The 7907-nt window shown below is 40.5% G+C and overlaps 1 pseudogene; it reads right to left on the minus strand.

Moving 5' to 3' along the window:
• Window positions 1-4986: 4986 nt before the first annotated feature.
• Window positions 4987-6420, minus strand: LOC146629896 (general transcription factor II-I repeat domain-containing protein 2 pseudogene; annotated as a pseudogene).
• Between the last annotated feature and the right edge of the window lie 1487 nt (window positions 6421-7907).

Raw genomic sequence — 7907 nt, forward strand, 5'->3', positions numbered from 1 at the left:
GAGACATCTCCCCATCGGCTCATTGCTTTGTATGTGACAGCATCTTTTGTAAAGCTTGGCGTCAGACGCTACTGACAATATAAAAGGGTCAGCCAGAGACTAGAGACACTTAGAAAGATTAGGGTCAGAATAATTTCCACAGGCAAGGAGAAAATTGAATGTAAAGACAATAACTACAGTAAAGAAAAGATTAAAGAGCAATGAATAAGACACACACAGAAACACATGAGCTAATCAGTATGTTGCCTTTTGATGGAGAACAGAGTGTGAGAGTTATTTATTTGCAGAGTTGGTAATATAATTACTGCATTTATTATTGAACACATTATTTTCTCAGCTATTAAAAATATCTGCCTTCATTATTCTTTTTAAGTTAGTCAATATACCTTCAAAAGCCAAATAGAAATGTCCAAGTTTATATAAAAAGAGGCCAATATCAAACTTCCTTTTGTACAGCTGAGATGCTATATCATCACAGCCTAATAAATCCATTAGTGACATGTGCATGCAGGTTTGCCAATTTTCATTTAACTATTAATGATGTTAATTACGTTTAGATATCTCCTTGCTCAAATTATTACAAATTAAGGGCTTCATATAACATGTCTCTGATTTCAGGGATTGATAAAGCGTAGCGTGGAATGATGAAGAGTTGAAGGACTATAATGGACATGAGAGAACAATTTATTGTATGGCCAGAAATTAGAAATGTGTTAGGAATTAGCAGTGTTGGGGAGTAACGGAATACATGGACCGGTGTTATGTATTTAAAATACAAAATATGAGTAACTGTATTCTGTTACAATTACCGTTTAAAAAGGTGGTATTCAGAATACAGTTACTTTGTTGAAATAAATGGATTACACAGCAGTCTTTTCCTGTTTCATATGTTAGGCTGTCCCCTCTCTGTTTTAGGTAATTCCACGCTGGTGGAAACCCAAACAAAACACACATTAAGAGGCTCTAATGCCTGTGTCTCAATCTCGCGGCCCGCAGAATGATGTGAATAAATATTTTTTTAAATTATTATTCAAAAAATTACTTAATATGAAGGCAATAGGCAGAGTGTTACAGGTATATCCCTAAAGAATGTAGCCTCATGGCGGTGTAGCCCAGTCCAGCCCGACTCAAAAAGTGCAGCCTTACCTAATGTTACTGTTACTCATTTTATATTAAGATTTAAAAATCTAGTCGGTATTGTTATGGCGAGTAACCTTCAGTAATAGTAATAAATCACACAGCAATAGTGCATTCATGTGGTTGTAAAAAGCAAGATAATATATTAAGTAATCCAAAGTATTCAGAATCAGTTACTCTCATTGAGTAACATAATGGAATACGTTACAAAATACATTTTGGGGCATGTATTCTGTAATCTGTAGTGGAGTACATTTTAAAAGTAACCTTCCCAACACTGGGAATTAATTAGTAGGAAGTGACATCAAAGAAATGAAATTTCTTCTCTATCCTAATAAATAATTGTTCATAACACAAGCACTTTCTATGCAAATCCCAGTGGGATCTTGGCTGGCATTCCTGGGATTTGTGGGAACCAAATGCCCAGTTTGCTCTGATTACCATGGGGACCCCTGTTGACTTCACCCTCCACATCTTCTTGAGCTCCTGTCTCAGCCCTTGCTATTCCTCAGGCTTCTCATGTTCCTTCTTCCTGATGTCGCTATCACTTGGTAAATGGACTGTTTCTTATATAGCACTTTGCTATATAACATGCCAAATTCACCCATTCACACCCATTTACACAAAATCTTTCTTCTATGCTTTGAGTGACTCCTTAGTCCCATAGCAAGGTTTGGTGACGATCTGGCTGAGGGAGTTTAGAGCTATGCAGAACAGCAGCGATAAATCCTGCACTTGATGGTGACTTGTGCTGTTGGATTGAAATTCTGTGGAGAACAGTTGGTTGTATTTTCCTGCCTTCTATCTCTCTGGTGTACCTCTTCAAGTGGCTGGCCAAGGTTGTAAGTCTGGGCTTGGCAGTTTCCAAGGCCTGTTGGCTAACCTCCCTCCGTGCTTGATCTTGGCCTCTCCTTCTCCATGGAGGGTACTGCTCCTCGCTATGTGTATCACATGATCACTTAAGGCTTGTTTGTTTCCTCAGCAGTGTTTGTTTGACATGTCAGCTTTCTCACAATATAACCTGACTAACTTGTGTGTAAATTCTTGTTCCACTAAATATATTGTCCACATCCACAAACATATTTATGCATTGTTGTACTTGTCTTCAAAAAAGTGAATTGTTATGCAGTGGGAAAGTTATTCCTCAAGTCACCTTTTTGAAGCCAGACATGAGAAGAAACATGTAATATTCCTGAAAGAAATACAGCAAATGATTGGTGTGTGTGTGTGTGTGTGTGTGTGTGTGTGTGTGTGTGTGTGTGTGTGTATGTGTGCTATTTGTAATGTAATTAATACAAGTAGACTTTTGATGATGTGTCATGATGTGTATATTAGACACTGCAAAGCTGTGAAAGATGATGATGAAGAGGAAGATAAAAGAGGATAAAAGACATAAAATAAAGAAATGAGGCAAGAGGGACAGTCTAAGAGATAAATGCTGGGAAAAAGGCAGAGTGACAAAGAGAGAGATGAAAGCAGAGACGGAGAGCAGATGATGAGGCCCTTTCGATGAAGATGTCATACCCGAACAGATGCCAGCTGTTCACTGGGTATATCTGTACATGTGTGAGTGTGTGTGAGAGAGAGCGAGCGAGAGAGGGTACATGCAATCATCTTCATGCTGTTATGAGCTCATTACAAAAACAGATCTGAAAAGATTGAAGATGATGATAGAGATGATGGTAATGATGATGATGATGATGATGATAACATGATGATCATAACAACAACGTCTGTGTATCTCTGCCTGATTCCATCTGATGCAGTGATTATTTTAAAGTTAAGTTGTAGTGTATTAATAAAATTATACTATTGATAAAGACTAGTAAAGAAGGCTGGAAGCCAAAATCAGGGTAGTCCAGAGGGACGTTTAGTCAGTTAACTGAAATGTGGAAGGGCATTATGAGAGACGGGTCCTTGATGATTATAAATATCAGATATTCATAACTGATGCTTCTAAAAACAGACAAACATAGGCTTACAGGTCTGGCCACCAGGTTGACGAGATATTCCAGAGAAGCTGAGGCTATTAGAATCATCAAGGGTGTACTCTCACCTATGAGGAAATAATAATACAAGGGCAGACCTAGCAATACTAGAAGATCTGGGAGAAAGAGGCATCACACAACACCAATGCCAAGCATCTGGTGGACCTAAAAGCAGATCACAACAACTTCCCAGAACAACAGTCAACACACAGTCAACAACTTGAAACTTCAAAGTACCAGATGAATACATGCCTCCCCACAGGTAGAGGCCAATTACCTGGTAGAAAGACAGGTAATCAGATTGTTGGTGAAAAGAAGGGGACATTACACAGCATGGAAGCTTCTCTTAGACATTGAGTAGGTACACTAATCAATAGATGAGCACTACTCAGAAAGACAATGGAAATAACACCAATGGCTACAGGCACCAGCACCTTGTTGACAGAACAGCACACCAGAACTCTAACACGAGGCAGACCAACCTGACCATCACCTGAACTGATTACAAGAAAGCCTCCAACTCAATGCCCATACATCGACACCGACGTGCTTGGGACAAGACTGATAGAGCACATGTACTATCCACAGGAAATCAGTGGGACTGTGGAAAACAATACTAGAGGCCAACTTGAAGCTAATTGCACAAGTTCCCATTGAGTGTTGACTATTACCAAGGGGAAGCAATGTCCCAGCTGCTATCCATCTCACCTGGGTCTACAGTGAGGACATTCGGATCTCATTTGGATAGAATAAGTGTGCCCAGACTGAAGGGTTGGAGTTGCCAGAAGGCAGAATAGCAGTTATACAGATCAGCTGCAAGTACCTGGGTATCCACAGGTCATAAGGATTCAAGAAGGCTAGCCACAGCCAAATACCTCCACTGGTAAGACAGGTATTGACAAGCCAGCTGAATGGTTGGAAAGATCCAAGCCATCAATACATACACTCTAAAAGGCATCATATAGCAAGCTGGAATAGTAAGCTGGGCAAAGGAGGAGATACTGATGCAGCCACTAACATTTGCCACGTGCAGCTGGACGACACCCAGCAGCAAGTATGTTTCTTCTTTTTTTTTTTTTTGTTAAACCAATGAACTATGGTTCATTTAAAAAGGGACATTTCTACAGGTTTTATGGAGTAATCAATTCAAATTTGAAATTTCTCTTCAAATTATCATTATTATATACGAAGAAGGTCAGGAGAGAGGTACAACACTGAGTTCTACAGCTATCTGTAAAAGACACTGTAAGCTGTCATTGTTTAAGGATCAATTTCAGGCAGTGGAGCTAGGGATTTTGTCAAAGTTCATGAAATTAAAAAGAAGTAGCATCAGATGCTCTTTCCTTCTAGAACAGGGGTGGGCAAACTTTTTGATTCGTGGGCCACATTGAGTTCTAACATTTGACAAAGGGGCCGGAACAGGAGTAGATAGATGGCATGCTTTGAAAACATCACCTCATTGGGGGAAAAATACACATCTTGGGATATGGAGAAAACATGTGCTTTAATTTCCAATGAAAATGAAGAAAAGCATTACAATAAAATCTCTGACTTCGAAATGAGCCTTTAAACACTGAAAATCAAATAAATGAATATTTTATTTTAAAGCACTGAAAGTTCTGTTATCCTTCAGGATATCACATCACTCTCCTCCTAACTCTTTTTTCCCCCCCAAAAACGGTAGGAGATGCAGATGTACTTGTCCTGTTCCTTTTATTCAATTTGTTTCCCCGGTGCCAAAAGTCAACAACGACCAGTGCAAGGACGAAACAGTTGCAGCAAGTCAGTCTGTGAAGCGTTATAGTTGATCTGCGCGCACTGTTCATTTTAACAACGTGCGTATCACGGAGAGACACACATTTTAATGGGAGCAGTGTTGTTGGTCTCCTTTTTTAGCCAGCGCATCAAAGTCTGGAGTTAGTTTTGTTGTGGCAATTCTCAGGATTGATCTGAGGTGTAGGTCTGTTAACTTGGATCTGTGGCTGGCTTTGTTGATGTTCATGACGCTGAATGTCTGTTCACACACGAAGGTAGAGCCGAACAAAGCCAACATCATCTGCGCTCTTCGCCTTAGATTTGGAAACGCGGCATCATTGAGTGAAGCATAGAAGTCATTTAGTTTCAGAGAGCTGAACTTCTCTTTTAAGGCAGGGTCAGACTGAAGGTCGATGAGTTCGAGCTGAAGCTCCTCTGGAGCTGTTTCGGGGTCTTGTGACAGAGGAAAGGCCACCAATTGAAGTGACTTGTCAATTTTATCGAAATCCAAAAACCGACGGCAGAATTCTCCGTGCAGTGCATCCAGTGACTCACTGTATTTCTTTACTTTTGCTCCGGCCTCTTTCAGCGTGGCTAGTGTAGGAAAATGAGTGAATGACTTGTTCAAAATCTGCCTGGAGAATAAAGCCAGCTTGGATTTGAAGGCTTTCACGTTTGTGTGCATGTCATGCACAAACTGCTCCTTCCCCTGCAGTTTCACATTGAGCTCATTCAAGTGTGAAAATACGTCTGTAGCAAACGCGAAGTCACACATCCAGCTCTTGTTGCTCAGCTCAGGAAATTCATCAGTCTTCCCCTGCCGCTCCAAAAACACGCCAATCTCCTCTTTGAGCTCCCACACTCGTTGAAACACTTTGCCCAAACTCAACCAGCGGACACGGGAGTGATAAAGCAGGTCCTGGTGATCCGCATCAGTTTCCTCCAGGAACGCAATGAACTGACGGTGCTGAAGTCCCCGTGCGCGTATGAAGTTGACAAGTTTCACCACAGGATTCACAACATGATTCAGCTGTAACACCGATTTACATAGAGATTCCTGGTGGATGATGCAGTGGAGGAAAATCACATCCTGGTCAGAGTTTTCATCTTTCACTTTATTCTGGATTCTCCTCAGCAGGCCAACGTTTTTTCCCGTTAAATTTGGAGATCCATCTGTGGTGACGTTAACAAGCTTACTCCAGGGAAGCTTCATGTTTTCGATGGCAGCAGACACTCGTTCAAACAAGTCCTCTCCCCGTGTTTGTCCTTTCAGAGACTCCATTGTCAAAAACTCCTCCGTTATTTCAAAGGTTTCGTTGATTCCTCGGATAAAAATGAGGAGCTGAGTAGTGTCTTTGACATCGTTGCTTTCATCCAGTGCTAAAGAATAAAAAGTGAATGACTTCGCCTTTTTGTTTAATATGCTGGTGATATCTTCATCTATTAGTTCTACACGGCGAGTCACTGTCCGCCGTGATAAACTGATTTTCTCAAATTTGTCTTTGGTCTCCGGGCACAAAATACCTGCTGTCTCTACCATACATTCTTTTAAAAACTCACCCTCTGACAGTGGTTTGCTGGCCTTTGCTATTTTGAATGAAAGCATAAACACTGTCCATTGCACTGTCCACTTCCTGCTGTGACAAAACAAATTTCCCACGTGTGGGACTAATAAAGGTTATCTTATCTTATCTTATCTTATAAAACTGGCCTTGGTACTTGACTCTTGAATGGCAGTTTGACGGTGAAAAAAACTTTGCTGAGCCTTCAAATTAGCTGCCAACTTCTCAGCAGCAGATTCCCGTTCTTTTGTTGAGAGCTTGCTAGCATAATTTGCGTGCTTTGTGGCAAAGTGACGGCTAATATTATACTCTTTAAAAACCGCCACAGTTTCTTGGCATATCAGGCAAACAGCAGATGATCGGTGTTCAGTGAAAAAATATTTAGTTGTCCACTCCTTTTTGAACACTCGACATTCTCTGTCCACTTTCCTTTTCTTGGGACCGCTCATCTTCATAGAGGGGCGGTAGGTCACAGGGTAAAGTGCAAACGTGGAGTAATAGGCCTACGCCGCTTCACCTCAACAAAGCCAATATATCTAGAGTGCGCCATCTAGTGAGGAAACATCAGAATTGCAGGGGAAATAAAACATTAACAAGGTTAATTTATTAAATTTTTTTCAAGTTTGGCGGGCCGGATCAAAACGTTCAACGGGCCGCACGTGGCCCCCGGGCCGTAGTTCGCCCATGCCTGTTCTAGAAAGACTCTGATTGCTAGCAGCTTCATTTTTCAGCATGACTATGATTCCAAATACAATTCCAACACAGCAAAAGCATACGCACATAGAAAAACACACAATGAAGCGGTATCAGTCATGGACTGGCTGCCCCAGAGTACAGACCAAAACATTACTAAAGCAGTGTGGGATCATTTTGACAGAGAATGTAGCAAAAGGCAGAAATATTCATAGTGACTCTGAATGTCCTTCAGGAAGCCTGGAGATCTATTGCTATAAGAAGACTGACATTCTGATTTCTTTTATTGAGCGTATAAGTAACTAAAGTAGCAAATACAGTCTTTCTATCAAGTCAAAATCACTTCTCCATATTTTTAAGCTATACTTTAATTCTGTTGTTAATTCAACACGACGTCAGGAAATTTGCTGAGGTCTTAACATCAGTTTTATTAATACACTCTGGGTTTCACAATTGCATAAAAATGCATTTTAACAGTAATATATAAATCAGGAAAATATTCTGTGATTAATTTTTATTAAAGAACAAAACACAACAATAGTATTTACTGCGAAACTGTGAGAAAGGTGTTCCAAGACTAGCCAAGATGCAAACTGGTACAGCATGCACTGAAAGGCACATCCAAGTGGCCGGTATAGTGTACATTTGTGCTCACATGGACTCTAAGGCTACATTCACACTGCAGGTCTTGATGCTCAATTCCGATTTTTTGATCAAATCCGATTTTTTTGTCTGCTTGTTCACACAACAAATAAAATGCGACAGCAAACGC

The sequence above is a fragment of the Diplotaxodon limnothrissa genome, linkage group LG6 (genome assembly GCF_057381915.1).
Source record: "Diplotaxodon limnothrissa isolate DT_005_m linkage group LG6, D_limnothrissa_male_GT1.1, whole genome shotgun sequence".
NCBI classification, from domain to species: domain Eukaryota; kingdom Metazoa; phylum Chordata; class Actinopteri; order Cichliformes; family Cichlidae; genus Diplotaxodon; species Diplotaxodon limnothrissa.